The sequence below is a fragment of the Canis lupus genome, chromosome 12, assembly GCF_011100685.1.
Source record: "Canis lupus familiaris isolate Mischka breed German Shepherd chromosome 12, alternate assembly UU_Cfam_GSD_1.0, whole genome shotgun sequence".
NCBI lineage: Eukaryota > Metazoa > Chordata > Mammalia > Carnivora > Canidae > Canis > Canis lupus.
In genome coordinates, this window is record NC_049233.1 from 8,269,922 (window position 1) to 8,293,552 (window position 23,631).

General features: G+C 45.3%; 1 long non-coding RNA gene across 7 annotated transcripts in view; it reads left to right on the top strand.

Annotated features, from left to right (window-relative positions):
* The window catches only part of LOC102156801, a 61,811-nt gene that overhangs the window by 30,353 nt on the left and 7,827 nt on the right, over positions 1-23,631 (top strand). For 2 of the 7 annotated variants that reach the window (XR_005367645.1, XR_005367647.1), the window contains one exon: positions 17,190-17,455. This is a non-coding gene — a long non-coding RNA (uncharacterized LOC102156801). Of the gene's footprint in view, positions 1-1,859; positions 1,950-17,189; positions 17,456-18,946; positions 20,593-21,400; positions 21,735-22,443; positions 23,015-23,631 lie in introns of those variants that run through there. The other 5 variants (XR_005367646.1, XR_005367644.1, XR_005367649.1 and 2 more) reach the window with 4 other exon arrangements.

A 23,631-nucleotide genomic window follows, 5' to 3' on the forward strand; every position in this document is an offset into this window, starting at 1 on the left:
AGAGCCTTTACAACGTATGCAGAGTCACCAGAACTACACAGTTCTCATTTTATAGCTTATACATGTGTATGTGTTTAGTTCTTATCAGAATAGTGGAAAGATTGCACAAAAATAACTAAACTTGGGACACCTGGGTGGTTCAGTGGTTGAGCGTCTGCCTTCGGCTCAATTCATGATCCCAGGGTCCTGGGGTTGAGTCTCACATCGGGCTCCCTGTACGGAGCCTGCTTCTCCCTCTGTCCATGTCTCTGCCTCTCTCTGTGTTTCTCATGAACAAATAAATAAAATCTTTAAAAAAAACTAATTAAACTTTTAAATTTCATTCTACCAACCTACCTTTGACTTACTGAGGAGTAAGAAGAACTGAAAGAAACCCTTTTTACCGTTTCTTTGCCATCCCTTCTGTGTCATCGTTTTAGGTGTCCAGTGGTTGGCAAATATAGAGAAGTTGCATAAGCAAAAAAGATACAGCAGAGTTCCTTGGTCATTCATGTTTCTTAGACCATCACCACCTTCTTTCTGTGTTCAAAGCAAGTTCTGACTCTAATGGAAAACATAGCCTCTCCGGGATGTCAGCAGCTCTGCTCAGTCCTCAAGCACCGCTTACCTTGTACTTGTTTACCCCCTTGCCTCATTCAATTTCCACAGATTGTGGGTCCACCAGAAGTCTGTGTTTATGAAGCCAAAACAAGTTCAAAGAGGAAATTATTAAGAATTTCAAGATGGCCGCTGGAGAACATTAAACCAAGCATGGGGCCTGTCTAAGCTGCATGCCCACAAAGGCAGCCCTGACTCTTACCTCCCAAAGTATGATTTGCTTTCTGGGGGAATCCTTTGATCTTTAAGATCTGGATCTAGAAGGGAACTTGTGGCTGTCAACCAGTTTCTACCCAGTTCTAGAAGCTTCTCTCCTGAACCATGATGGATGACATAATTGATGCTGTCCCAGGAGTGCCAGTGTGATCTTGCCAATAAGAGGATGCCACCACCCTGGGCAACTTGACCACCTCCTAACCTGCGGCCATCCACCTTAGGGACCTCCACCCATTTTCCTTGTCAGATTCCCAGTGGGCCTGCTCTTCCAGACCAGGAGAAGAGTCCCTAGACTCTCACCAGGAATAAAAGTCCTTCGAGCACTTCATGGAAATCCATCATCTAGGTCCTTAGTTTCTTGGTGTAAAATCATACATTATTTCTGGTTCCCACTTACCACTCATCTTCTCACTGCCATCCAAGGGGTGGCCTCCACGTTTTAGCATAAGCACTGCCCACACATACACTTGCCTTCAGGGTCACATACAGAAAAATCCAAGGCTTCTCTTGGTCTTTCAGCTTGAGTCAGTGAAAGGAATTTTTGGAACATTTCATATTTCAGAATAAAATATGTATTTGCTTTGAATACTGGACTTGTGCTTTCCATTTTAAAAGTTCTTTTCGTTTGTGCCTTAACCTGACCAAAAAAGTCATCCCTGAGCTTTGTAGTTGGGAAGAAAAAAATTGTACTTATTCAAATAAAGATCACCTCTTAAGCATTATCCTGCTACCTGTTTTAGTTATAGCTCTTCTAGTTTGGGTAATTGATAAATGTTTTTAAATGTTATGAAAATGTAATGTATTTAAATAATTGTGTTTTCCAAATTCCAACAAACTGGTCCCATCCTAACAGTAGCAGATGAAGAAAGGCTAGAGCCAAGCCTCACATAAGGGATGGTTTGACTGTTGGCTCCTCTAAGGATCCCCCCCCACCCACTTGGTCTACCCCACAACTGAAATCTCCCTTCTCTGAGCTCCCCTGGCTCCTTTATTTTTCCATCTGTTCACCCTCTGCCTAACACTGAACTATTGATTTTCTTTTTCAGAGAATATCCTTTATTTAGAGTATTTGGCCCAGAGTTTTTCAAAATGTGTCCAGAGACCATACTATTCAGCCATAAAAAGAAAGAAAGAAAGAAAGAAAGAAAGAAAGAAAGAAAGAAAGAAAGAAAGAAAGAAGAAAGAAAGAAAGAAAAAGAAAGAAAGAAAGAAAGAAAGAAAGAAAGAAAGAAAGAAAGAAAGAAAGAAATCTTGATGTGGATGGAACTCGAGGGTATTATGCTGAGCGAAATCAGAGAAAGACAATTATCCCATGATCTCACTTATATGTGGAATTTAAGAAACAAAACAGAGGATCATAGAAGAAGAGAGGAAAAAATAAAACAAGATGAAATCAGAGAGAGAGATAAACCATGGAGATTCTTAACCATAGGAAACAAACTGAGGGTCACTGGAGGGGAGGGGTGTGGGGGGATGGTCTAACTGGGTGATGGGCATTAAGGAGGACACATGATGTAATGAGCACTGGGTATTATATAAGACTGATAAATTGCTGACCACTACCTCTGAAACCAATAATATACTATATGTTAATTGAATTTAAACAAAAATTTTAAAAAATGTGTCCAGAGACCTTAACATCAGAACTCCCTTAGAGGTGGGGGTAAGAGGCTGTTAGAATATAGACTCCAGCCTCCTTTGCAGACATTTGAAAGCAGAATCTCTGGGAATCTCAGGAATCTTCAGCTTTAGCAAGTTCCCTAGAAAATTCTAACGCCTACTGACCTAATGCCACCATCCGTTTTATATTTGAGGAAATTGAAGCCCTGGGGCCATCCAAGTCAGAAAGCAGTGAAGTGAGGAGGACTAAGATCTAGGTCTTTTCTCTTTCAGCCCATCCTGAGTCTTTACACCAGGATGCCCAGTTCCCCCAGTTTCTTAATATACAACCTGCACCTCAATCATCTGGTAAACTCCTAAATGACAAGTACCATATGAATCAAACTGGGTACCCAGCCCAGGGCTGATGTGACATAGTGAATTGCTAGTTCAGCAAGTAGACCAATGTAGGAGGAAATGAATGACTCCCTACAGTAAGGGTTTAAAGTTTCCCACCTCACTTTAAGTTCACTCTTAGATGTGTTTTGTTTTGTTTTGTTTTGCTAGCCATTGCAAATCCTCTTTGGCAGAGGGCTGGGTTTGAAAGAGAAAATAAATCAGACAAATTAAAGCAAAAGGTTCCAGTGGAATGGACCCCCCCCCCCCCCCCCCCCCCCCCCCCCCCCCCCCGGCCTGCTTGCTCTAATACCCAGGCTGGAGCTTCCAGAAGAATGAATACCTCAGCAGAGCTCTCTCTCACTTCCTGCCTCAGCATGCCACCTACACCCTCCATGCTTTAATGCTTGGCTGTGGCTCTACGCCCTCCCCAGGGACCCAAGGTCAATTTAATCCAATATTTATAATTGCTTGTTGCCTCTCATTTGGGCTGTTGGTGCTTTGATTGTAAAAACACCCACCACCCCTCATGGGGTCAGGGCTAGGAAGGAGAAGTTCATCAGTCTTCAGAGCAGCAATGATATTTCATGTCAAGGTAGTGGGTGGATCAGCCCACGCCCGCTCCAACCTCTCGGAGCCACCTGGCTGGCTGCAGGCACTGATTGTATTCAGTGCATCGATAATCACATGATGGCTGCTCTCTGGAGTGGGACCTGTGAATACCTTGACTCTCAGATGGGAGGGAAGGGATCTTTGGCAAAGGTAGAAACGTGTCCTCGAGATCCTGAGAGTATACTTTCCTGGAAAAGGTCTCACCAGGCCTCCTCTCTTTTCCAGAATGGCCTAATCCCAGTTCTCCACCTGGAGACCCCTATTCTTGAAAGGCGGGGAGTGTGGAAGGGATAGATGGATGAATGGAATCACTTCAGTTAAATGTGACAAGTGTCAGAGTGTCTGGAGTGAAAGGGTCCTGATAGATCTTTGAATCCAGCACCCTCATTATACAGAGGAGGGAAACAAGGCTCAGAGAGAAGATTGTGGGTTTCAAGGCTTTTATTTTTTTTAAGATTTTATTTATTTATTCATGAGAGACACACAGAGAGGCAGAGACACAGGCAGAGGGAGAAGCAGGCTCCCTGCTGGGGAGCCCGATGTGGGACTTGATCCCAGGACCCAGGGATCATGCCCTGAGCTGAAGGCAGACGCTTAACCACTGAGCCACCCAGGTGCTCCGGGTTTCAAGACTTCTGATTGGATGTCCAGAGTGTTAATATGGGCCTTCATGCTATTTAAAAACAAAAACAAAAAACAACTGTATATGAGGGGAAGGCCTGCTTCTAGCCCACGGGATGCCTTTTTGCATGTAAGAAAAGGTATCCCTTCCTCCTCGGAGACACGACTCCGCTCCAGGGTGCATGGCTTGGCAGACAGGGTGGCAGTGCGATTTCAGGTCCTGCTGGCTTCTTGGCAGGGCACTCTTGTCCCGTGCACAATCTTTATGATTCATGCTGGTAGCTCCCGCCACAGAAATGTAGTTTGTCCCTGAGGACAGGACCTGAGCCTTATTTATCCCATAAATCCTGCCTCATCTAGACCTGTACCTGTCCCAGCATAGGAGGAAGAGAAATGTCTACAGAAGGTAGGGGAGAGGGCAATAGCAATATTTGGAACTTCACAGATGAAACTTTGTGAAGGAACAAAATAAGCAAAGCCCAAATAGCCGATCACCAGGTCTCGTACAGGAAAATAGGCAAAGTGAAATAGAGCCCAATTCGTTTGCTTAAACAATATTAAACTCTAGAGGAAAATGGAAAGATAGCCCTGCTGACATTACCGCGAGCCGTGGAAAGGGGCCAGGCAATTATATTAGGGAAAACAGATAAGTTTGCGAGTTGCCAAATAAAGAAGCAATCACAGAGATAAAAGCAGGCGCTTTCCCCAAATGGAAAACATAACTAAATCATTTGTCAACTTCCTATGCAGAGCCCAGGCACCTGATCCAGAGACAAATAAGGGGGTTGTTTTTTAAAAAGGTGTTATCTTAAATAGCCTGATTCTTTTGCCTCGAGCTAATTTGGATTAACCTATCTCCCCAGGAGGCTATAAAATTCTCCTTTTCCTTCATAAACCTTTGGAAGGGCAGATGGTCACTCATCTGCAAGTGAAGTTTGAAGTCCCCATGGTGGGGGTGGGGAATAGGGAGTTTGGGGGGTAAGGGGTGGGGTGGGGTCTGAAGAGGGTGTGTCAAGAGCAGAGAGGCAAAGAAGAGGGAGATCAAATCTTTCATTATGTTCAGAAGTTCAGTAATGTCTTCTGTTTCTCTCATTCATTGAGATGATAAGCTCATGTCCTCCTTTTAATAGTCAGTGTGCCCTGTGTCACCCCAGAGCTGGGATTTTGTAACCTTTTCAGAGTCACAGATCCTTTTGAAAGTCTGGTCAAAGGTTAAGGATCCCCACCTCAGAAAAGATGCACATATGCATATGTCCATGCACTTTGACAAACAATTTCAAAGAATTTATATATTTCCTCAGATCCTAATTTAAAAACACCTGTCTTAGAGCCTGGAATGAAAGTCATTTTGGAGAGGGCCCTGAAAGCTTAAATGATGACACCTAATGCTAGGCTTTTGCATTTTTAAAGGAGGTTTGAAGACCTCAGTTGCATTATGAGGACGAACTTGGAAATGGCCTATCTTAGAAGCATTAGTGGGGACCCTGCTAGTTGAGACTGAGTAAGGGAACAAGCAGGGCCAGATAGGGAGAGATAGATAGGGGGCTACGTGGTCAGGCTCACCAAATATCCCAGAAGTGCTGAGGCATAATGAAGCCAGAGATAAGGAAACATAACCAGACCACCTCATTTGTGTTAAACATCAGAGATGAGATATTCAAAGGAGAAGTAATCATGGTGCTGTCAATAGTGATGTCAAGATTTAAGTTCCCTGGTCAGGTTTCTGAAAAAGACTGACCATCAGAGCCCTCAGGGGCAACCCATTTGGGACCCCTCTCACTCTAGAGAGCTTTCTTTCTGTTCTCACTTTCACTTAATAAACTATCACTTCACTCTTTCATGTTCACGAGATTCATGCTTCAACTCCATGAGACAAGACAAGACAACTCCTCCTGCAATAAGACCTTGGGGGAAACGAGAGAAATTGTCAGAGAAGTGCTATCACAGTCTTTATGAGGAACACTTCAAAGTTCAAAAAGTCAGGTCTTCATGGAAATTTAGCCCATAATTTACCAATGCTGCCACAAAATGTCAGTGCTGCAGTCATATGGCTTCTCTTCCAAGTAAGCCAGCACGTGCATATTTCCCAAGTTCCAAAATCAAATAAAAAATTTTCTATTCCACTTTTTCAGTAACTTATGAACAAATATAGAGAGCCAAATACTTCCCTACCAAGTACCTACTGCTGGTTTAGGAATTGGGAGTGCAAAGATAAAGATGACACATCAGTGTTTTTACATTCCATTCTTTTTATTTCTTGTAGCAATAGTTAGGCTTCATGGGGCTAGATTTTCATTTCTGAAACTTTCAATCATTTTCCCTTTTAGAGTCAGGTAGTAAATACATATACATCTTGCCTTTTAATGTCACAGAATCTGTGTGAGCTACACGTAGCATTTTTCCCCTCTGAACTTCCTGAACTCTGAGATAATGTAGTGTCTTTTTTCTGAATTACAAAATAAGAATTTTTTATTAAATAAGCTATTAAACAGATGAAGAAGTGTTACTGGTCACCAAGGAGTTCACTAAGCTCTCTTTATAAACTAGAGGAATTGTTCTTAGATGCCCTGACTCACATCTCTAACACACACACACACACACATACACACACCATCATTCTTTAGGCTACTGGGAGGTAGGTTGACTTCTGTAAGGAAGTTAAGTTTGACTTAACTTAATTTCCTTGAAGGAAATTTTCTGTGATTATTGCTCAAAGTATTTGTCTTCTCTGAATTCCTAAGTTTTTGTGATCTGGCATTTAGTGTAAATTACCTAGACTTCCAGCTACTTGTGTGCCTATCCTGTCCTGCAGGACAGGGATGTGTTTCCATCTGCCAGGGCATCTTTAGTAAAATGCCTAGCAAGTTACATTGGTTGAATATATAGTCAGGAGGAATATGAACAATGAGACACGAGTAGTAGGGAAGGGGGCATACTGGGAAGAATGAATAGCGAGGGCAAGGACAGCTGGGCAGGAAACTCCAAGGCCTGCATGGGAGAAGGTGACACCTCCCAGTGTAACCAGGGCAAAGGTGTCACAAGGGTGGAGGAAGACAGAAGACTGGGGGTGGAGAACAGACAGAATGAAATGACCTTGAATGTTAATCTAAAGAATCTGGATTTGGTTCAGTAAGCAAAGGGGAGCCAGGGAAGAGTTTCAAGTAAAGATTTCAGCAAAAATGCAGAAAGAACAGTGTGGGCTAAGCAAGGACCAGTGGGAATCCCCACTGCACACATTCAGCGGTGAGATCACAAGGGGACTGAACCCTCTTAAGCGACACCTTTTACAGTGACAGGGAAGGGTGGACAGAAGAGAGACAGTTAATGGAAGAATGAATTAACAGAACCTGGTGACTGCATGTGGAGCGACCAAGGAGAATGACCTGGGGCCTAAAGGGAAGTGAAGTGCCAAATTTGGGGCCAAGATTCACATTCAAAAGAGTTCCAAATAGGGCAGCCCTGGTGGCTCAGCGGGTTAGCGCCGCCTGCAGCCAAGGGTGTGATCCTGGAGACCCTGGATTGAGTCCCACGTCAGGCTCTCTGCGTGGAGCCTGCTTCTCCCTCTGCCTGTGTTTCTGCCTCTCTCTCTCTCTGCATCTCTATAAATAAATAAAATCTTCAAAAAAAAAACAAAAACAAAAACAAAGAGTTCCAAATATAAACTTCCAATGTTATCTCTGAATGAATTTGAATATGCAATTACAAAGACACATACAAATAAGATTATTTCTAGATATAGACAGGCTGATTTCCCAAATTATATGGAAAGATAAAGGAACTTGAGTAGCCAAAATAATTTTGAAATAGAAAGTCAAAATTGAAGAATTTGCACTACCTGATTTTAAGACATACTATACACTACACTAATTAGGACAATATATTAGGAAAAGAATAGACCTACAATTCAACAGAGGAAAAATAGTCCAGGAACAGACTCACAGAAATATAATCAGTTGATTTTTGATAAAGGTGTATAGGTAATTCAGTGGCATGTTTTCAAGAAATGGTCTTAGCGACAGCTGGATTTCCAAGTATTAAACCTCAACCTCAACCTACCTCACACCATATACAAAAATTAACTAAAGTGAATCATGGATCCAAATATAAAATGTAAAGCAATAAAATTCTTACAAGAAAACATCATAAAATCTTTATGACCTTGAGTTTTCTCAGATTTCTTACAGTGACACCAAAATGATGATTCATAAAAGAAAAATAAAATAAATTTAACTTTGCTGAACTTTAGAACTTTTACTCTGCTAAGGACACAGTAGAAAGAATGAAAATTCAAGCCACAGAGTGGGAGAAAATATTTGCCTATCATATATCTGGCAAATATATCCAGAATATATAAAGAACACATAAAGAACACTCAAAAGTCAACAATAAGAAAACAACCTTATGAAAAAAGACAAAAAATTTGAGCAGAGCAGACGCTTCACCAGAAGAAGATATACAGATAGCAAACACACACATGAAAAGATGCTCAATATTCTGTCATTAAAGAAACACAAAATTAAAACCACAATTGAATATCATTTTATAACTCTTAAAATGGTCCAATTTTTTAAAATACTGAAAATATCAAGTACCAGTAAAGATGTGGAGCAACTGGAACTCTACTACATTGAAGTGGAAATGCCAAGTGGTACAGTGACTCTGGAAAATGGTTTAGCAATTTCTTACAGTCATATATACACTTACCACACAACCTAGCTATCCTATTCCTAAGTATTTACTCTAGAGAATGAAAATTTATATTCATACAAAACCTGTATTTATGGCAACACAATTCATAATCATCCAAATCGAAAATAATCCAAATGTTCTTTAACTTGTGAATAGATAAACTATGGTATATCCATGCAATGAAATATTATTCACTAACAAAAAAGAATGAACAATCGATGAATGCAACAAATTAGACAGGTCTCAAAACGCACTGTGCTCAGTTACAGAAACTAGTCCCAAATATTATATCATTTCATTTATACAACTTTTTGAAAAAGGTGATAGGGACATGTGGTAGTCTAAGCTATTCCCCACTATCACCACCACCACCAAAAAAGTACCCACATCTTAATCCCTGGAACCTGGAAATGTTAACTCATCTAGCAAAACAGTATTTTGGAAATGTGTATAAGATAAAGTTCTCTAGATGGGGTGATAAACCTGGATTATCCAAGTGGACTCTAAATGCAATCATAAGTGTCCTTATCCTTATAAGAAAGAGACAGAAAGAGATTTCACACAGGAAAAGGTGATATGAAGATGGAATAGAGAGGGAATTTTGATGATGTCAGTCTTGAAGACTGAATCAGAATGCCAGCAACCAAAGGAACAGATGGTCCCCTGGAGTCTCCAGAAGGATTGCAGTCCTGCTTATACCTTGATTTCAGTCCAGTGGATACTGATTTTGGACTTCTGCCCTTCAGAACTGTGAGATAATAAATTTCTGTTATTCCAAGTCACCAAGTATATGGTAACTTGTCATTGCAGCCACAAGAAACTAGTACAGAATAGAAAACAGATCAATGGTTTTCAGAGATTAGCATTCTTTGGGGTGTTGAAATTATTCCATATCCTGTATGTGGTGATGGTTACAAGAATGTAGATGTTAATATGATCACCTCAATAATGCAGAAAAGGCATTTGACAAAATTCAACATCTGTGATAAAAACTCCCAACAAAGTGGATATAGAGGGAATATACATCAATATAATACAGCCCATGTATCATGACATGGCCACAAATAACAACACACTCCACGGTGAAAAGCTAAAAACTTTCCCTCTAAGATCGGGAAGAAAACAAGGATGTCCATGCTCATCACTTCTATTCAACATGGTTTTGAAAATCCTAGCCAAAGAAATTAGGCAAAAACAAAAACAAAAACAAAAGGCATTCAAATCAAGCAGGAGAAGTAAGACTGTTGTTTTGCAAATGATAAATATAGGAAACCTCACCAAAAGACTATTAGAATGAGTGAATTCAGTAAAGTTACAGAATACAAAATCAATATATAAAAATAGTTATGTTTATATACGTTAATAATGAACCATCAGAAAGAGAAACTAAAACAATCCCACTTACAACTGCATCAAAAAGAACAAAATACCTAGAAAAAAATTTAACCAAGAAAGTGAAAGACCTGTGTACTGAAAACTACAAAACATTAATAAAAGAAATTAAAGAAGACACAAATAAATGGAAAGATATTCCACGTACATTGATTGGAAAAATTAATACTATTAGAATGTGCATACTACTCATAGCAATGTGCAGATATAATACAATCCCGACCAAAATTGCAATGGCATTTTTTCACAGAAATAGAACAAACAATCCTAAAATTTGCATGGAACCACACATAAAAAAGACCCTGGATGGCCAAAGCAATCTTGAAAAAGAAGAACAGGGCAGCCCTAGTGGCTCAGCGGTTTAGCGTCGCCTTCGGCCCAGGGTGTGATCCTGGAGACCCAGGATGGAGTCCCACATTGTGCTCTTTGTGTGGAGCCTGCTTCTCCCTCTACCTGTGTCTCTGCTTCTCTCTCTCTCATGAATAAATAAATACAATCTTTAAGAAAGAAAAAAGAAAAAGAAGAACAAAGATGGAGGCATCACATTCCCCGATTTCAAACTATATTACAAATCTATTGTAATCAAAATAGGATGGTATTGGCATAAAAACAGACATACATATCAGTGGAAAAGAATAGAGGGCCCAGAAATAAATTCACACATAAATGGTCAATTAATTTACAACAAAGAAGTCAAGAATATACAATGGGGAAAGGACAATATCTTCAATAAATGTTGTTAGGAAAACTGGACAGCCACATGCAAACAACTGAAACTTGACCAGTATCCTATACCATGCACAAAAATTAACTCAAAATAGATTAAAACCTTGATCTGAAACCATAAAACTCCTAGAAGAAAACACAGGCCGTAAATTCCTTGACATCAGTCTTGGTGATGATTTATTGGAGTTGACACCAAAGCAGAGGCAACAAAAGCAAAAATAAACAAGTGGAATTACATCAAACTAAAAAGCTTCTACACAGTGAAGGAAACCATCAACAAAATGAAATGGCATGGCAACCTACTAAATGGGAGAAGATATGTGCAAATCTTATATCTGATAGAGCTAATATCAAAATATACAACGAACTCAAGACAATAACAAGAAAGCAATCTGATTTGAAAATGAGCAGAGTATCCAAATAAACATTATTCTGAAAAAGACATGCATAGGACAAACAGGTGCAAGAGAAGGTGCTCAGCATCACTAATCAGGGAAATGCAAAATGACTATTACCAAAAAGACAAGAAATAATGAGTTGGAGAGGATGTGGAGAAAAGAGAACCTTTGTGCACTGTTGGTAGGAATGTAAATTGGTGCAATCACTATGGAAAACAGTGTGGAGTTTCTTCAAAAATAACAAATAGAATTACCATATGATCCAGCAATTCCACTTGTGGGTATTTTCTGAAGGAAATGAAAACCCTAGCTTGAAAAGATATGTGCACTCCCATGTTCATTGCAGCATTATTTGAAAAGGCAAGATATGGAAACAACCTAATTGTCCATAGTGAATGAATGGATGAAGTAAATGTAGACAGCTTGCTAGCTAGCTAGCTAGATGGCCAGATAGATAATAAGACATAATTCAGCCATAAAAAAGAAGGAAGTGTTGCCATTTGTGACAACATAAACGGATTTTGAGGGCATTATGCTAAATGAAATAAGTTAGACATAGAAGAAAATGTGTGATCTCACTTATATGTGGAATCTAAAACAAAAATAAAAATATTGGCTCATAGATGCAGAGAACAGACTGATGGTTGCCAGAGGTAGGGGTGGGGTGTGGGGGGCAAAATGAATAAAGGGGGCTCAGAAGAGACAAACTTCCAGTCATAAAATAAATCGGCCCTGGAGATGTAGTATACAGCATAGTGACTATAGCTAATAATACTATACTGCATATTTGAAATTTGCTAAGAGAGTAAATCTTAAAAGTTTTCATCACATGAAAAAAAAGTCTGTAATTTTATGGTGACAGATGTTAAGTAGATTTATTGTGGTGATCATTTTGCAATATATACAAACATTGAGTCATTATATTCACACCTGAAACATATATAATGTATGTCAGTTATACCTCAATAAAAACCCAGCAATTTAGGCACGTGTTAAAATTCAGAAAATTGTACACCAAAAAAAAAAGTATTACTGTATTTAAATTTTTTAAAAAAATGATCAGTAAAGTTCTTAAATTAAAAACAAATGCTGAAAAAAATAAATGAATAAAAATTAAAAAAAAATAAAAACAAACGCTGGAATCTCAAAAAGGAGAAGGGGTCCCACTCAGAGCACAGCTAAGAGGAAGCCAGGTCTCCAGCCCAGGGGATTCTAAGGCCATTGCAGGAAGTGTCAGGAGGAGCTGCTCAGTCTGTGTGAGGGAGGGGAGCTAAGGGAAGGGAAAAAGACCATCAGGCCTGTTCCAGACACTATGAACTTGGGGAGACCTCAGGCTATCCAGGTGGAAGCGTGCACAGGTGGTGGAAATGGTGTCTCTGAGAAAGACAAGAGGGAGTGAGAGGCTGGAGGGTGCGGGTCGTATGAGTGGACTTTCCACCAAGATGACCCAGCTGTGTGACTTTGGCGAGTTCCTGAGCCTCTCTGAACCTCAGTTTCATCTGGGAGATTGGGATAATGTTGGCACTTGCCTCATGTGAAGACTCAACAAGAGAAAGCCAGTAAAGCATCTGAGCCCAAGGCTGGCATGTGACAAGGGCGGGACGTGGGAGCTAGAACAGTTATCATCCAGACAGCGATGGGGACCTAACTCATGGAACCATGAGGGGCCTCAAGACCCATTTTGGGACCACTGAGGACACGCACAGGTGGACATCGCAGGAGTGAACAGAGCCGGCTGGAGACACCGAAGAAGACGGGCTGTCCTGGGGACAGGAGTAGGACAGGGAGCTAAAAGAGGCTGGAGCGGTGGGTATTAGTTGGTGACCACAAACCGGGTGGCTTAAAGCAACAGAAATGCTGTCTCAGTTCTGGAGGCCAGGAGGCCGAGATAAGGTGCCCGCGGGGTTGGTTCCTCTGGAGGGAGAATCTGTCTGTCCATGCCTCGCTCCTAGCTTCCGGGGCTCTGGGCCACTGCTGCAACAAGTACCCGAAAATGTAGAAGTAGCTTTGGAATCGGGCAGTAGGTAGGAGCTGGAGGTCGCAGGGAAATGAGGCTGGAAACCTGGAGGCAGGGCGACCCTTGCTCTACAGATCGCAGGGCTGGGGAGAATAAATGCAATGGCCCCTGGGCATCTGGAGTGCAGTGGCCGTGAGGGTCCTGGCGTCCCATTGCGGCATTCTGCCAAAGGGTCAGTGTGACACTCAAAGGGGGGGTGGGGCGGGCTGGAGGGACAGGGGTATAAGATGAGGTTTTATAGATTTTTTTTTAAAAAAGATTTTATTTATTTATTTATTTGATAGAGAGAGAGCAAGCATGAGCAGGGGAGTAGCAGAGGGAGAGGGAGAAGCAGACTCCCCGTTGAGCAGGGAGCTTGATTGGAGGCTTGGTCCCAGGACTCCAGGATCATGACCTGGGCTGAAGGTTGGGGCTTAACCTACTGAGCCACCCAGGTACCCCCAGGGTTTGTTAAAGGCAAGGTTTGAGGGATCCTAGGGCCTGTCTCTGCAGGCACCCCAGCTGAGTTCCTCCTTCCTGCTTTCCTTTTCACCTTATCTCCTGCAAACTTCCCAGCATTGCTTCCAACCCTGCCCCTTTCTTTATTTTTTTTTAAGATTTTTATTTGTTTATTTGACAGAGAGAGAGAGAGAGAACATGAGCACAAGTAGGGGAGTGGCAGGGAGAGGGAGAGGGAGAAGCAGGCTCCCCACTGAGCAGGGAGCCCGATGCAGGACCCTGGGATCATGACCTGAGCTGAAGGCAGATGCGGAACCGACTGAGCCACCCAGGCGCCCTCACCCTGCCCCTTTCTGCGCCCGTCTTGACATTGACTCCTGTTTCAGATCCGGGGTACCTGCCCCGGGCTTTATGCAGGCCTCACCACGGGGCCTGAGGCTGCTAGCGGGACGGAGCCTGTTAGTCTCAACTTATAAATGAGGATGTGGAGGCCCAGAGAGGTTATCGGATTTATCCAGGACACACATCATGATGAGGGCAGAAGTGTTGAAGCTTCAGCCCGGAGCTGGGTTCACCACACCACGAGGCTTTGGTTTCTGGAGGTTGCCGTGCTGAGACGCTAGACCCGAGGGAGAAAATGAAGCCAGAGGCAGAGTCACCTTGGGGTTCCGGGTCCTGATCCCTCCCCAGGCGCTCGGAGCATCCCAGAGGGACAGAAGCATCAGCGTTGCTGCCGGAGTGACCACAAGGGGGCAGTAGCGCCCGCGTGATGGTCTGCAGGCCCTCTGGAGCTCGAGGTCCGCAGGAGTGGGGAGCGGCTGCTTCCCCAAGTTCTCAGAGCTGGGGCGGGGGCGGGGGGGGGGGGGCAGGACCTGTCCCAGATGCCCCTCCTCCACCGAGAGACTCCTCACCTTCCGGGGTGCGTACATTTGACTCAGACTGGTCGCTCCAGCGTTTCCTGAGCTGGGGCTGGTTTTGATGCTGGAAGAGTCCCCCCCATTTCCCACCACGAACACACACAGGAGGCCCTCACTCCGGCCTCCCTGGGGACTGAGTTAAGATGAAGTCCACATGGGCCACCTCTTCTGCTGGTCCCTGGGCACCGTGGGCAGAGCGGGTCCGCTCCACCCCTTCCTGCTCCCTCCTTCTCTCCCCTTCCTGGGGATCTTAGCATTCTGAGAGATCAGGCCCTCCAGGGGTTCTCAAAGTGGACGCAAAGGGGCTGACTGGATCCAGGGAATCTGAGGAGGGGGGAGAGTAGGAGGGGGCAAACTGGAGTCTAGCGGCTCCCTTCAGAGACTTTCTAGTATCAGCTCTTTTGTACTTTGGGCATTGAGATTTCTTTTGAAGAAAGGGCACCACCACTGAGGGGGGCCGAGAAGTCTTGGTAAATCACTACATTAGCCGATTCTCCTTTTGTTGGAAACACTGAGACCCAAGAGCAGAGACACTTGCCTGAACACACGTCAAGAGGAGCAGCGTCAATCCTGAAACCCAGCATCATCTCCTGGCCTCCAGGGCCACCCCGGTCTGCACTGGGCATATGGGGTATGTGAGCGGGGTGAGGAGCAGAGGAAACTCCTATAACAGTCAGAAACAGGACAGAAGAGTCCAGAAGTCCATGAAACCACACCAGTTGAGAATCTGTCACTCACTCAACAAGTATTAGTTGAGCACCTACTATGTGCCAGGCACAGTGAACAAACACAATAGCGAACAAAATAAAGATCCCAGCCTTCAAGAAGCGTAAGTTCTAGTGGGAGTTCTGTTTGTTCTGTGACAAAGCAAAAATGGCAAGACAGGATAAAAAACTCACCTCTCCTTTGTCCAGTTTTATAGTTGCTGTGCCCGTATGCCGCCCTTGTCGTGATTTGGTGTCCATTTTCTTAGAACTCCTCAGCCATCTCTTCTGTCCCTTTCCTGGTTCCTGGATCCGTCCTCTCTTCCTCCTCCAAGGAGGCATCATGACAGGCAAGAAGGGGCCTCCCCTTCTGGATCCATGCAGGGCCGACGGATGCTCACTGAGAGGGCCATTGTGTGCATGGCCAGGCAGAGGCCCCCAGAAGTGCTGCTGTGCCAAGCCTGGAGCAGGCTGCCCCTGGGCCCTTCACTGGCTCCCATGAGTTGGGTTTACTGACACTCCCGGGGAAGGCCCGCTCTGTCAGGGATGGCCATGCCCATGCCCATGGTGGTCGCAGATCTCAGACTCAACCCTCCACACCCCCACAGCGGAGAGAGGGGGAAAGCAAAAGAATAGGACGGAGAGGCAGGATTTAGTTGGCAGCCCTGGGGAGAGTCCCAGCTCTAAAACCCACCCAAGTCATCTCCCTTAAAGAAGACATTCAGGCTGGGTCTCCCAAACTCCACCCAGAAACAGAGTGCATTTATTTCCTACGTGTTTCTACAGACGTTTCTGAAGACTCAAGGCAAGTGTACCAGTCACACAACTCATGGTACACACACACACACTGCTTGCGGTTCTTCATTCCTGGGAAGATCAGCTTCTGAGGGAGCCCTGGTCAGAGCAGAAAGGAACAGTCCTTCCCCAGGGAGCCTCAGTCTGAGGGGGAGACACAGTCTTGTCTTCAGGGAGCTTCTTCCCGAAGAGGGAAGACGCAGCCTCGTTGAGGGAAGAGATCTAGTTTAAGGGGAGAGACACACCTTTCTGATCTCTATGGGTCTCTGAGGGTGTCCTTCTGTCTTCCTGCCACCGTCTTGCCTCTATTTCTTTCTGTCTCTCTGCTTCGTTCTCTTCCTCGTGTGTGCGCACATGCAGAAACACATTCATGCACACATCCACATGCAGACATTCAGAAGAAGACTTAAAAACACTCAAGACCCAATCTCAATAAATGCATAACACAGTCCAAACTCCAAGAACCCTGGAGATCCCAACTCAGGGATCCGTCAAGTAAGATCTTGAAGTTGAGCTGCTCGGGGTGAGGTTCAAGAGCTCACCTGAACTCCAGGGACTTGAATCCAATGGGCCCTCTGAGGCTCTGAGTGTGACTGTCCTCTCCAGCAGCTGTGTCCTCTGTGGCCACTGGGTTGGGGTGTGAGCTTCACCACCTTGGAGCTGCTTCCTCCCGGCCTTGCTGTCCTAATACATCATCTGGCTGCTAAGGAAGCCAGACGTGGAAGGATGAGGAGCACAGTGGCTGAAGACATCTCAGGGGCAGGATGGGAGGGGAGCAGTGGAGCTGACCACAAGCTGTCCAAGCTCCCCATGAGGCCAGGCCAAGAGGCAGAGAATTCCTGCTACACATACACACACATACACACACACACACCTGTCTTGACTTCAGAGCCCAAAGTGGAGATATCCCAGGCCTTGACATCTTCCAGAGATGTGATCCATTGCACTTGTTTGGGGCTCTGGGCTGGGACCAGGGGTGGACAGGAGGGGATCCCAAATGGGGTTCAATTCCGATAATGTTTAGAAAATATCCTTCTGTCACTTGCATGACGCTAGTCACTTTCTGTTCCAGGAGAAAAGCCACTCCAATTCATTTCATCAACTGGAGTCTGAACCCTGAAGTAACTCTGTCCAAATGGCAGCTGGAGGGAAGGAAGTTATGATGTTCCACAAAGTCAAGGGACACAGAGAAGCTGTGAAGTCAGCCTTTCTCGCACTCTTTAAACTCAGGACCAGTTGCCTTCCTCGCAGCTCGATCAGGCTGGAGGCAGAGGAGTGAAGAATTGACCTCTCTGACTGCAGAAGGACCAGTGGCCAGATCACCCATCTCCCAGACAGGTTGGGAGATGGGGAGCTCACTCTCTTTCGAAGCTGTCTTTGCTTTTACTAGATGTCTCTAGCGAGGGAAGAATGGGGTATGAGTTGAGAAGCTGCTGGATCCCCTGCCCTCAACCTGGTCACAGCAGGCCCTGGCAGAGAAGATGGGGTGCTGGAGCTCACGTGCCATTGTACACGGGAGTCCCAGAGCCTTCCTTGGCTGTATCTGGGAACTCCTACCCAGAAGACAGGTTTCACAGATGGGATCTTGCTCTCAAGTGGCCCCATTGTGCTCTTGGGTGGCGCCAGGGAGGTGGGGGTGGTGAGGTGAGAAGGCTGCATTCTGAGCCACACAGTGTGATGAAGGTACATCTGGCCTCAGCACCGGCTGGTCCCATCAACAGGCCTGGCATGGCGCCCCCTGCCTTGGCACTCCCCACCCGGATTATGGTCCAGTCAGACTTCCTGTGCAGGTCTAGCCAGTCCTGAGCCCTGCGGGGGGCACTGGGGGAGTGTAAGCCCTAGGGCTACTGCCTGATGGACAAACAAGATGTTTATTCAGCCAAGGTGAACAGGGAGGTGCAGGGATGAAGCAGCCGGTGCCTCAGCCCTTCCTTCCTGCTGCCTTCCCCTCAAGCACACTCAGAGCACTAGGGACAGAGGCCCAGGCATTCGCACTCAGAGGTCAATTCCAAAGGATCCATGGATAAACCTTATAGACAGACAGATAGACACACACGCACATACGTACACCCGTGGACAAGGTTATACTCCCGTTTCTGATATAACCTTCCTAAACATACACGTACACACGGACATAGACACATACACACACACAGTCTTTCTGTTTTAAAGGGGTGGCTCGGGTCCAAGGGTGTCACCGCAGCCACCAATGCCAAGATGGAAGAAAGCTGGCCCAGAAAGGGAAGGAGGTGGTAACTGGCAGCAGGGACAGGGCATGCAGGGGGCAGTTGCCAGGTGTGTGGTGTGGCGCCTCTGGAGTAAACAGACTAGGCCTTGCTTGATCTTGGATGCTGTCCTGGAAGGCTGAAAGGACAAAGGACCTGCCTCTCTCCACTAAGGATCCCTGCACGGACAGAGCAGGACAGATGGAGGGACTCTGAGGCCCCCTTGGGTCTTGTTCCTCAGAGTATAATTCATAGCAACATGACATGGGAGCTTCTCAGAAATGCAGAGTCTTGGGTCCAACCCAGACCCATGGATCATCCTTGAGCCCCAGATGAGAGTTTCCCCGTGAACAAGGCACAGATGACAATGTCATCTCAGCAGACTTCACTAGAGTCTGAAGGCACCTTGTGAAGTCGGCCCAGCCATTTCCCAGCCTCCAGGTCGAGGCTACGTGTCTGGCTTCCCGGATGGGTTCATTCATTCATTCCCACGTGTTTATTGCAGCACCATGCTTGGCATGGGTAATAAGCAAAAACCAGACACGGTCCCTGCTCTCAGGGAGTTCTCGGGCTAGTGGGACTGACAGATAAGGCTTTCTTGCAGGGTCACTTGAGCTGCATTTGAAGAGGTTACTTTGGTGAAAAGGGGAGAGAAGCATATTCCAGGCAGAGGGAACAGCATGAGGAAAGGCCCTGAGGCAAGTGTGAGGAACTAAGATCACTGTGGCTGGAGGGCAGAAAGGGGGGCAAGACCACTGTATCGGGTGACAGTGGGTATAAAAGTCTCTGGGGAGCTAGAGTTCCCTGGTGCCTTCCATACCCTTTGATTCATAATAGGCTTCAGAGAATCCCAGAATGCCAGAAATGGAAAGAACTTTGGGCTTCATCCATGCCAATGCTTTGAACCTGGCCTCAAGCCTCAGCTCCATCATGAATGAACTATAACTGTGACCTTGGGTCGAGAATTTTTCATTTGAAAGGTGCAAGAAGTGACACCTACTTTGCCTGGGCTGGGAGTAGCTCGCGTTAAGACTTTAATGAGGAGTTAATTTAGCTGGGACACATTAAGGCTGCTATTAAAAAGAGACCCCCAGGGGCGTCTTGGTGGCTCAGCCTATTAACCATCTGACTCTTGGTTTTGGCCCAGGTCATGTTCTCCCATACAGAGATTGAGACGCAGGTCTGGCTCCTGCTCAGCAGAGAGCCTGCTTCCCCCTCACCCTCTGCTCCTCCCCCCACCCATGCTTGCTCTCTCTCTCTTTCTCAAATAAATAAGTAAATCTTTAAAAAAAGAGAGAGAGAGAGACCCCCAAATATAGAGACTTAAACAGGAAATAATTTCTTTTCTCTCTCGTGTCAAAGTCTGAGTAGATGGTACAGTTAGGAGGGCAGCTCCGGGTGTCTTCTACCTTTTTGCTCTCCCATCCTCAACACGTAGCTTCATATGATCCGAAATGGAGGCAGCAGCTCCTGCCATCACATTTAGGCCCTCCTTCCTTTTAGAGGTGCAATCTAGATGTTGTGCCCAGCCCTTCTGCTCATGTCTCATTGGCTAGAACTTAGTCCTGTGGCCACACCTAGCCGAGAGGGAGTCTGGGAAATGAAGTCTGCAGCTGGGCAGTGTGCACCTAGCTGAAAATTTTATTACATGTGAAAGTGGGAGAATGGGTATTGAGGGGCCACAGAGGGTGACACAGAATCTGAAGGTAGAGCTGGAGTCAGGGCACCCAACTAGGCGTCCCTAGGATTCTCCTCTTGGCTTTGAGCTGCCCTGGTCCCCTTCACTGAGCTCATCAGGGCTGGGTTCTGGCCAGCCCCACAATCTGCTCCCATTCTTACCAACTTCAGGAAGTTGACGCAGCCTGTGGAGGCTCTGGTAGTGTAGGGTTACAGTCATGAGAGGTGGCCTGCCCCGCACCCCCCATGACACCACACACTGGGTTGTAGGAGGGTTTGTGGTAGGCTGGTAGGACAGGCTCAGGAGGAAGTAGGTTTCCACTGCTCACAGTTGTCAAAGGCTACTCCTTCTGTCCTCAGAGTGGTGGGAGAGGCCAGTGGGGTGGGGAGTGGGCTGGCTGTGTTGTCATCACCTGCTCCTGAGCCAGGACCAGGGCTGGTCCCACAGCCAGGTAAACAGCTGGCAGCAGCAGCTGGGGTGGACAAGGAGCACTTTCCCACCAGATTGTCTGACTCTGAGAAGGCCAAAACCAACACCAGGGGTTCCTGGGGCTGCGTCCCACCCACAGTCTGGGCTACTCATCACAGCTGGCTGCTGGCAGTGGCTCCCCTTCTGGGCCTCTGCTCTCCCCTCTTGTTTTCTCTGAGAGGAACTGGGGAGAGTGTATGAAGTAGGGGTTGGGGGGGGGATCAGGGTTTCTCAACCTTGGCGCTGTGATATTTTGGGGCTGGATAGTTCTTTGTCGTGAGGTCTGTCCTGTGCATTGAACGATGTTTGGCAACATTCCTGGTCTCTCTCCACTAGGTATCAGTAGCACCAAGCACCTCCCCAGTTGCCAGATGTTTCCTGGGGGAGCAGAGGAAATTAACCCTGGGTGAGAACCACTGGAATAGATTGAAAATATCCTGATTTTCTGAAGGAAGAAGTCAGGGATGGATGGAGAAAAAGAGGGGAGAGAGAACGGGGGAACACGGTAAAGAGAGAAACAGGTGGGAGGGAAAAAAGAAAGAAGAGATAGTGAGAGTGAGAAAATGAGATAAAAAGAGAAAAAATAACTAAAAGGAGGGAGAGAACGAAGCAGGTATAGAAGGCCAAAGGGAGGACCAGGCCCTGGAAGGCAGAGGAGGACAAGCAAGCCCCAAGAATTGTGTAGGAGTCTGGGGACATAAGGGGGCCATGCAGGAACTGGCTTGGGACAGAGGGACCATCCCAGAACTCTAGTGTCAGTCAAAATCAAGGTCCTGGAGCCCCACTCCCCAGGTGCTGGGTCGCAGAGCAGAGCTTCTAAGGGTCAAGCTTCTCCCGGGTCTGTGGCTGCTGCTTTCTTAGTGGGGTTGGAATTTGGATGTGGGATCTCTAAGCCTCAGGTTTCACCTGCAGAGAATGGGCCATCAGTGGAGAGAAAGCATGGAGGATGCCCACTTTTTTTTATGTCCAAGATGATCAGAAGAAGGCATCGCCCACAAGGACAAAAGGAAAGGAGTTGGCCTGTAGGCAGCAAAATTCTGGAAGCTGACAAAGGATGGACAGGTTACTTAGCCTCGGAGAAGCTGCCGGGTAACTGCCTGGGGTGGGGGGATGAAGGATGGGCAGGCTGGCAACAAGAAGCAGGCTGCCTTGAATGGCTCAGCATTTGGTAACAGGAGATCCCTCTGAAAAGGGGGGTGCAGGTGAGGCTGAAGAGGACTGGTTGGAATGGAAGTGGGTAAAGGAGGAGTGATAGCCCCAGGCCACCTCTCGCTTTGTCTTCTTCTTCTTCTTTTTTTTTTTTTTCCGAGATTTTATTTATTTATTCCAGAGAGAGTGAGCTAGAGGGCAGGAGCAGGGTGGGGGGCGGCAGAGGGAGAGGGAGAAGCAGGCTCTCCACTGAGCAGGGAGCCTGACGCAGGGCTCGATCTCAGGACCCTGGGATCACGACCTGAGCCACCCAGGCGCCCCATCCTCCTCTGTCTTCTTGCATGGCTGGACACTGCCTTCCCCACCTTAGCAGAAAGTGCTTGCAAGAAAGGGCTTGCTTACTAGCAGAGAAGTTTACACAGCTGAAGCAGGGAATTAAGTGCCACTCTGAACATGGAACACTAAGTTCCCTGAAGCCCTTCTCCACGCCACATCGGAATATTGAAAACAGGTGTACATATCCTGGCACATTCTGGGGATTCTCTTTAGGGATAGTGGCCCGAGAGAAAAACCCTACATTGAGGAGGGTTCTCAGTGAAAAGGTCAGCTTGCCACCAAGTGCACGAGGCAGAAGCCCTGCTCCTATGATCAGAGACTCAGTCTTAACGATGAATAGACAGCCAGGAGTCACTGGGTAATGGAAAAGAGGCATCACTATGAAAACGGAAACCAAAGTAAGCAAATAAGAAAAAAACATAAGTCTGAGATGATGCAGAAAGCAGAATCTTTTTTTTTGTCTCTTACAGATAATACTCTCAGAGATAAGAAAAATGCTGTAACCTTTGAAACAAGAATAGGACACTATAAAAAAGGAACATTCATGAATAAAAAATAGCTCTTGAAAATTAAAAATATGATAGCAACCTATTTGCATCCTTGCTAAAAACATTTAACCTGAATCTCACCATAATCTTACTTCTAGTCTCCAGTAAATACAGAGAGTGGAGGGATGATTTGAATGACATCGTGAGGAAACAGACAAATCCAGAATGTTGGGTACTCTGTAAGACAGCTCACCGAGACTCTTAAAATAATGTCAATGCTGTAAGAGAAACAGATAAAGAAACTATCATGGATTTTAAAAAGACTAAGGAGCCCTACAGCTGAATAAAACTAGATAGGATCTCAGTTAAAATAGACCAGCTATAAAAGAAAATGTGGACACAATTGGGATCTGGACAAGATATTAAAGATATTATGGGATTATTAATTATGTTAGGGATGTTAATGGTGGTGTGATTCTGTAGCAGAACATTTTTTATTTTAGGATATGCAGCCTAAAGTATTTAAAAATCAAGTGAGGGGACAACTGGGTGGCTCAGCGGTTGAGCATCTGCCTTTGGCTCAGAGCGGGATCCTGGAGTCCCGGGATCGAGTCCCACATCAGGCTCCCTGCATGGAGCCTGCTTCTCCCTCTGCCTATGTCTCTGCCTCTCTCTGTGTCTCTCATGAATAAATAAATGAAATCAAAATAAAATAAAATAAAATAAAATAAAATAAAATAAAATAAAATAAAATAAAATAAAATAATAAATAAATAAAAATCAAGTGTAAGGGCACCTGGATGGCTCAGTTGGTTGAATATCTTGCTCTTGGTTTCAGTTCAGGTAGTGATCTTGAGTTTGTGGGATGGAGCCCTGCATTGGGCTCCACGCTCAGGAGGTTGTCTGCTGAGATTCTCTCCCTCTCCCCTTCCCCCCTCCCCCTCTTCCCACTCCCCTGCTCACTCCCTCTCTCTCTCTTTCTTTCTCTCTTAAATAAATAAATAAATAAATAAATAAATAAATAAATAAATCTTTTTAAAAATGTTAAAAATCAAGTGTAATATGACCTACAAATTCCTTCCAGATGGCTCTACCATAATCGATAGTTCATATATAAATACATAATAACAATATTCAATCTAGTCCTGTGCTGTCTAATACAGTAACTAC